This window comes from Anomaloglossus baeobatrachus, chromosome 4 (genome assembly GCF_048569485.1).
Source record: "Anomaloglossus baeobatrachus isolate aAnoBae1 chromosome 4, aAnoBae1.hap1, whole genome shotgun sequence".
Lineage (NCBI taxonomy): Eukaryota > Metazoa > Chordata > Amphibia > Anura > Aromobatidae > Anomaloglossus > Anomaloglossus baeobatrachus.
The window spans coordinates 55238922-55248000 of NC_134356.1; the positions used below are offsets into that span (position 1 = coordinate 55238922).

The 9079-nt window shown below is 40.2% G+C and overlaps 1 protein-coding gene across 1 annotated transcript in view; it reads right to left on the minus strand.

Moving 5' to 3' along the window:
- SYNPO (synaptopodin) overlaps positions 1 to 2846 on the minus strand; it is a 154027-nt gene extending 151181 nt beyond the window's left edge. The window contains exon 1 of the mRNA XM_075344345.1: positions 2757 to 2846. The gene's annotated coding sequence lies outside the window, so the exon portion shown is untranslated. The remainder of the gene's footprint in view (positions 1 to 2756) is intronic.
- Positions 2847 to 9079: the final 6233 nt, after the last annotated feature.

Sequence of the window (9079 nt, forward strand, 5' to 3'; positions counted from 1 at the left end):
ACATAGGTTGAAAAAAGACCTCGGTCCATCTAGTTCAACCTTCCTCCACAAATTATACATTTTGTCACTAAGTCACTTATAACCAACAATGTTATGTGTATTGAGGAAATCCTCCAGTCCTTTTTTAAAAGCTGTTATAGTATCTGCCATTACTACCTCTTGTGGTCGGCATTCCACAGTCTGACTGCTCTAACTGTAAAGAACCCTTTCCTATTTAGCTGCCGGAATCGCTTTTCTTCCACTCGCAGTGAATACCCACCCACCGATCAGCTACATACAGACCGTCTCAATCGTTGGGTGTCTACCCACTGGGGTCCCCACCGATCCCAAGAACTGGTGCTCTAAATAGCCCCATGAGTTAATCATGCACTTGGCTGATTTTCGTCACTCCCATAAGAATGAATGGACTTCAGACTGACCTATTTAGACCCTCCGCTTCTAGGGATCAGTGGGGATCCCAGTGTTCATACCCCAGCAATCGGGAAGCTATCAACCATCCTATAGATAGGGTATAACTTCCAAACCTTACATACAAATTAGTAAGATCTTTCTATGCTCATAGAATATCATGTTATCAGCAGCACTTGTCCTGTTTTCATAAGGTGATGTGCTGTTGATAACATTGATTTTTAAGCCGGTTTATGAATTATCATACCCAATGAACAAGCATGTTCGTCATGTTATTGCTTGCCTCTTCAGACAGGTCAATAGTTGTGAATGAGTGTTCCTACTCATTCACTGATTATTATTGGCCTTCCTAAATAGGCCATTATTTTTAAGAAGCTCCATATTTGCCAAAAGTGACGGAACGCCCGACAAAGTAAATGTAGGGACCACTCAGACGTCGCGAAGAAACATCAAGAGATTAAGCGATTTATCACATCCTATATATGCAAATGTAGCATAGTAGCTGCTGTCCTACACCTTGGGAAAAATTCAGGGGTCCCAGCTGTGTATCTAAATACACTGGCTGGGGCAGAAGGCCTCACTGGTGCCCCGGTACCCAGAGCGTATGCCCTCACTATACTCTCCTTAGCTATGCACACATATATATATATATATATATATATATATATATATATATATATAGGCGGACACAGACAGAAGAGAGCCCCCAGGACAGGACAGTATATAGGCCCCTTGCAGCACAAGAGGTCATCAAAATACATAATTCCACCAGCTTTGGAGGTAGAAATGGGCCCCCTAACTTCTTGGGCTCCTGTGTATATACATACATTGGCGGACACAAACAGAAAAGGACCCATGTGCAAGAATAGTATATGGTCCTTTGCATTCCAAACACTCATCAAAACGCACAATTCCACCAGCTTTGGAGATATACATGGGCCCCCTAATCTTTTGGGTTCCTGTGCGGCCGTACAGGCTGCACCAATGATATGTCTGCCTCTGAGATATAATATATATATATATATATATATATATATATATATATATATTGGGAGACACCACAAACAGAAAAGGGACCATGTGCAAGTACAGTATATGGGCCCTTTGCAGTCCACAAAGTCATCAAATGCAATTCCACCAGCTTTGGAGTTCGAAATGGGCCCCCTAATATCTTGGGCCCCTGTGCGGCTGCCCAGGCTACACCAATGATATGTCCGCCCCTAATATATATACAGTATATATATATATATATATATATATATATACACATTGGCGCAGACAAACAGGTTTGAAGGTAGAAATGAGGCCCTCACCTCATGTACATACTGAGAATACGGTATAAATCCCAAAAATCAATAGTAGATGAGTTATTAATCTGCACAACTCATTGTGATGTTATGATCTATGGTTTGGACTCTTTACTACAAAGTACAAACAATGCAGACCCAATCAATGGAAATAACAACTGTCTGCTGATATCATATGAATAACTATCACTCTAAACACGTTCAGATTCATTGATGACATGAATTAGCATTCCATTCATTCTGTGACGTATATGTATACAGTATACAGTATATCCTATTGGTAAACCATAAAACCTGAGAACACCTGCAACGCAACCCTATAACCATCACACTGCGGCATATGTTATATATATATATATATATATATATATATAACACACACACACACTATATATATATATATATATATATATATATATATATATATATATATATATATATATATATATATATATATATAAAAATATATATATATATATATATATATATCCCCTGTGGATGAACTAAAAAGTCTGAGAACACCTGCAACCCTATAGCCATCACACTGCGGCATATTATATATATATATATATATATATATACACAGTATATATATATATATATATATATATATATATATATATATATATATATATATATATATATATATATATATATATATGTATATATATATCCTGTGGATGGACTCTAAAATCTGAGAACACCTGCAACCCTATATCCATCCTAGCTATATACTGCAGAGAAAGCAGCTGCAGGTTGTTGTTCTACCTCCATATATTTCCATAGTGATTATAATGTATACATAGTCAATAGAAAGTATAGAAAGTAGCAGAGTTTCCCAATGACAATATGTGGAGGAAGCAGAAAACTTAGTTTCACTACATCTGTCAAATCCATGCATGTAGCGTGCTGCTGGATACAATGCACAGCTGCATCTGTGCACATCAGCCACAAGAACACAGTGTAACTTTTGCAGTTTCTCTTGTTGTCAGTCGCCCCCTCCCTGTCCCATCACTGCTGCATCACTAATCAGGATCTTACCTTCTCTATAGGGTTTTTGCACAAGGCTCCCTGTGTTCCTGCATCCACCTATCCACAATGAAGAGTAGAGCAGCTCATACAGACACTCTCCCTGTGTCACTCAGCAGCCCAGGGCTCAGGAAGAAGGCAGGGAGAAGGAGCATGAGGAGGAGAGAAGGGGGTGTGGAGAGGGGAGTCTATTACACAGAGCACCTATTGTCTGCAGAGCCCGGCATATGGTATATTTCATACATATTGAATGAATTAGTCCGCTGGAGATGTAGATAAGTGTGTAGACTGGGGTGTAGAAGTACACTATGGGTGATGAAGGGGGAGATAAGTTCACACATCTACTCAACGGATCCCCAAGCCTTTCTAGAATAGCTCATTTGGAAAATATTAGGAAGCTCGAGTCTTTGTAGTCACTCTAGGGCTAAAACGCTGAAGAGCAAAAGGGTAACAATTAGTGATGGCCAATAGTAACTATTCGTGTTCGGATTGTTCGTAACAGATCTCAAAGTTCCATTTCGGTATTCGTCACGAATAACAAACCTATAGCAAGTCAGAGGGGAACCAGAGCATTTTTCTTGTTGTGACGAATACTAGAATAGTACTCGATATCCAAGGCGGTAATTCCAGCAAACAGGTCCAGAAAAAATTAATATAAAAATACAATTTTAATAATTATCATTAAAAAAGTCCATTTAGGTCACGAACAAGTCCAAAACAGAGGACACGTTTCGAACGTCTAGTTCTTAGTCAATCTCCTTAGTCAGTCTCAAGTTTTTGCTGACCTTGCACGGTCCTAATCTAGTGGTCTTCCTGGATCAGATGAGCTGGATTACTCTTTTTTTCTGGAATAGTACTCGGTATTCGGTAAGCATTATATGAACACGAGTAGTCACTATTCCCACATCTGTAGTAATAATCTTTTGAACTTTTGACTTTCAGGCTCCATATCGCACATCCACTACAGCTTTGACCGTGAACTTTCATTTTATAGACAATCATTTTGGCTATCTCATACATAAATTTGACTTCCAGCTATTTAGCATATGATTAGTTATATATACTGTATTCTTGTTATGTCACTGCATTGTTACTGTTTTGCTCCTAAAAATCTAAATTTATATTACGTTGTTTGCATTTTGTAAATCCACCTTTGGCTTTCACCACTCCTGACTGCTTCTGGGCTCTCAATCAGATTCAAACATGTCTCCACCAAAATCTGATCCCAGGCCTATTCTACACGTTCCCAATGTTGGTGTATACTGGTCGGCTCACTTGGGGATGTATACAGCTTTTTCTTTAACTCTATCCACAAGTGTTCAATTGGGTTAAGGTCTGGGGACTGTGGGAACAATCCAGCACCTCTACTTCATTGTCATTGAATCATTTCTTCCCCAATCTTGACGTGTGCTTCTGGCCATTGTCCTGCTGGAACACTATGTAGTCCTTTTCATACCCATAGTACTCTAGTGTATGAAGTAACTCATCTTGTAGGACACTCACATATAGCTCAGAATTGAGGTCACCATCGATCCTGGTCAAGTATTCAACACCTTTTGGTTGTGAAACATTCCCATATTATCAGGCTTCCTCCACCAAACTTGACAGTTCCTCCAATTTCTTGATCCGTTAGCCCTTTTTTTTCCCTTGTTTCTTCCAGACCCATTTGCACCCATCATAGTCTAGTCTATTGATTTTCTTATGGCGGCCTTAAATTTTACACATCATATCAGTGTTCTTAATACATACTTCAGTTAGATCATCTGGCCCTTTCCGTGCACAAATTTAGATTGATATTGGTTCAGTTGGACAGAAATTGGCACTGTTAGGCAGGACATACACATTAGAGGACAAAGAATGCTTCGACCGATCGTTCGGCTGACAGTCATCTAAGTCAGCGCTCTAAACAGGAGCGTACATAATATAATAATAATATTTATTCTCTTATATAGCGCCATCCATTCCATAACGCTTTACATACATCACTGTCCCCAATAAGGCTTGCAATCAAAATATCATTGGTGCAACCGGTAAGTCTGCACAGGTGCCCAAGAGGTAAGGGGGACATTTCCACCTCCAAACCATGTGGAAATATGCATTTTGATGAGCTCTTAGGCTGCAAAGGGCCCACATATTGTACTTGCACAGGGACCCTCTTCTGTCTGGGTCCACCAGTGGCTCCCATACACAGGAGCTCTCGCTCTGCTGAGCTCTCCTATGTTCTCGGTGAGAAAGCTGCTAACAGACATGTTGACCAGAGGCTTATCTCCATGATATAAAAGGGATTGGTTGTCTAAAATTAGACGTCCACAATCGACATTTCCCCCAGCGATCAACTGGCTCCCCCAAACATATTAGAGCAGGGGTCCCCAACCTATAGCTCGGGAGCCACATGGCTCGTTGACCCTTTATGTGTGGCTAGCAGCTGTCTGCCAACTTGGTGCATAAACATCTGGTCTACCAAACAGCTATGAAGAGCAGGTCTACAGGTGGTGACTTTTGTGAGTATGTCTACATAGAAGAGCAGATCTGGATGGGTGTAGGCTAGGATCCCCTGGATCTTGGTATACTACCTCGGTATGATTTCTTGAGAAGCTTTGGTTGTCATTATACCAATCATGAGGGCTCTGGGTATCACTACTGTGAGGGGCAGGAGCTGGATATGGCTCGCGACCCTCTCTCTGAACTGAATGTGGCTCTCAAGGTCATAAAGGTTGTGGACCTCTGTGAGGGTGTCGTCTGAACATGTGGATATCGGTGGGTGCGGCCAACATTAGCCTAATTAATAGGGGGCTTTAGTGAATTGCCTATACCCCACTTTAACAGCAGGTTTGGTTAATGCTTTGTTCTTCTGTTCAGATTTAATTGGAAAACGCTACTGTTTATGTGGGCACTATATAAAGATATTGTTGCATATATCTATGTACTACAGACCCATTTTGAACAGTTTTTGAATTTATCATTATAAACCAGTACAATCACCCTAGATTTTCTCGCACGTGACACATACATCATTGTGCCCATAGACGTGTCCCCAAATTTTTTAAAAATCTGTATTGAAAATGCTGCAATTAAGATATGAACATAGCAGTCATTGCAGTCTGTATTCTGCCTCTGCAGTGCTGACAGTCAGTTGTCCTGTGCTGACAGGTGCGGGGAGTCTGTCATCATGGCACTGACATGATACAGGCCGCCCTAGCAGATATATCTGTTAACAGCTCTAACACAGGGTGGTGTGACCTTAAATTCTTCACTTCATTTTTCTATTAGTGTTACATGGAATTGCTACTTATGCAATTGCTTAATAGTTTTTGCTGCATTTATTGTGAGCTTTATGCAATTCTTTTTACAGAACCAGCAAAACCAATGAGATTCAAGTAATCTCATGCACACTACAGTTGTCCCCCGCTATATCGTGGTTCACTTTTTGCGGCTTCACTGTATAGCGGATACCTGGGGGGTGGGGAGGCGGCAGCGGTGGCGGGGTGGGGTCACAGGAGGCAGGGGCAGTGGTGGCGGGCGTCCCAGATGCTGGCTGTGGGTGCTGTGAGGAAGGAGGAACATCCAGAAACTGTTGGCGGTGCGGGCTTCAAAGATATGGCTCCCAAAGTTGGCGCATACGCAGATTGCGCTATCAGTTCAATGACAAACCGAGATGTCATCTGCGCATGAGCCACTTTCCTCAAGTCCGCTTCTTGGAGATCAATGGGCTGAAGGCGGCGCATGCGCAGATGAGATCTTGAGCAGAGAGCTCAATCTGCGCATGCGCTGACTCCGGGCGCCATTATTTGAAGCCCGCACTGCCAACATTTTCAGGATGGCCCCTGCCTCACTGTCCGCAGCACAGTGCACAGTCCATTGCCCGCAGCATCTCCCCTGCCTCCTGTGACCCCTCTCCACCCCCCTGGTAAGCTACATTCGACTTATAAGACGCACCCCTCATTTTCCTCCCAAATTTGTGGGAGGAAAAGTGCGTCTTATAATCTGAAAAATATAGGTAAATAATAAAAAAAAATAACTCTGCTACTTCGCGGGGGGTCTCTAGAACGTAACTCCAGTGATAGCTGAGGGATCACTTGTATCGCTATATTTTGTGACTAAAATGGAAAACTGATGGGTTTCTGAAAGAAGCAGCATGTTGGTTCTTTCAGCTTTTTGCAGCGTTTTTTTTTCACCATTGAAAGCAATGGGAAAGTCCAAAAGCGCAAAAGCTGTCATTAATTAAATTAACATGAAACAGAAACATAAAGATACAGCAGAACTTTGTAAGCGCCAAGACATATGCAAACATAGAATATATGAAATTTAAACTGAATTTTTAGGCTATGTGCACACATTGCTTTTTATGCTTTTTTCCTTGCAGATATTAAGCAATACTGCAAGGAAAAACGCATACCAGCAAAGTCTATGAGAATCCTGAAGTCTTGTGCACGCGCTGCTTCTTTTTTTCTTGCAGATTTTGTTGCAGAAAAAAAGAAGCAGCATGTTAATTCGTTCTGCTTTTTTTTTTCCTGTGTTTTCCCTATCTCAGTGGATAAAAAAGGATAAAAACGTACTTTTTTTCAGCAGTCTTTTTCCTGCCAAAACATGAAAAAAATCTTCTACGTGTGCACATAGCCTAATGCTACAGTATATAGAATATACTTAAAAAAAATAATATTGGTCAATTCATGTGAGCCCATCAACCGCGGCCTAGGTGACCTTTCGTGATGGGCCCCTATCCTAGTGTCATGCTCTCCTTGACTAAAAGTCTACAAATATAGGGGCAGATAGGATCTGACACTAATTAAAGCCACCCTGTATGTACTGTACTGTAGAAAAATGACGTACCAAAAAAACCAGCCAAAAATAGCAACGAGAAGGGCAGCAAAAACATAGGCAAAAAAGGCAACAAAAAAAACGCAGCAATAATGCAGCAAAAATGCAGCCAAAAAAGCAACAAAATGCAGCAAAAACGCAGCAAAAGTGCAGCAAAAACGTAGCCAAAAAAGCAACAAAAATGCAATAAAAACGTAGTAAAAAAAGCAACAAAAATATAGCAAAAACATAGCCAAAAAAACCAACAAAAATGCAGCAAAAACATTGCAAAAAAGCAATAAAAATGCAGCAAAACTGTAGCCAAAAAAGAAACAAAAATGCAGTAAAAATGTAGCCAAAAAAAGCAACAAAACTGCAGCAAAAACGTAGCCAGAAAAAGCAACAAAAATGCAGCAAAAATGTAATAAAAAAAGCAACAAAAATATAGCAAAAATATAGCCAAAAAAACAATAAAAATGTAGCCAAAAAAGAAACAAAAATGCAGCAAAAACGTAGCCAAAAAAGCAACAAAAATATAATAAAAACGTAGTCAAAAAAATCAACAAAAATGCCGCAAAAACAGTCAAAAAAGCAACAAAAATATTGCAAAAACATAGCCAAAAAAGCAACAAAAATATAGCAAAAAACATAGCCAAAAAAGCAACAAAAATGCAGCAAAAATGTAGCCAAAAAAGAAAAAAAATGCAGCAAAAACATAGCCAAAAAAAGCAGCAAAAATTTAGCCAAAAAAGAAACAAAAATACAGCAAAACCCCAGCAAATCTTGCTTTTCGTAACCAGCTTTTTTACTGCCAACAGAGTAGGTTTTGCTGCAGAAAAAAAGCAACAAAAACGCAATGTGTGAACAAACCCTTAAGTGGCTTCAGAGATGTTCTGGGTGTAATGACAAAGGCACAATGAAGGGGATCACAGGCTGTTATTATCAGCTAAAAATACTTTTACTTACAGAAGACACTTGTAGTCCAAAAGAGAAAGTAATTGCAGAAAGCTCCACACCCAGTAACTGTACGCAGCGCTGACACTGCCAGGGTAATCACAGCTGGAGGGGAGGACTCTGCTCTCGGTTATTGCTATGGGTCAGAGGGCGGCACAGGCAGACACCATAACACATCTGACAGATGTAAAGGACATTGGGCCTTTTCTGCCACAACATAAATTATGTACGTGTGTAATCATGTAACCTGACCTGTAATTTATACTGCTTAGATTGCAAGCTCCTGGGAGCAATGTCACAATTTTGGAATGACGTATATAATTAAGATTTGTTTTTCAATTCTGGCTTTTAAAATCCCATTATGAAGGATTTTCCCCCAGTCAGTCCCAAACCATATGCTACAAGAGGATCGGCGAGGGGAATATGTATGGGGGGGGATATTGTTCCTTCTGTTGTCTGTTTAGTTTCACCATTTTCTTATTTTTTCTCTTGGTTCGAGATCCTCAAGATGATGGTGTCAGATTTCCAACTTTTTAAAAAATATATAAAACAACTTAACTCTGTTGGGAGAAGATTATGCTATA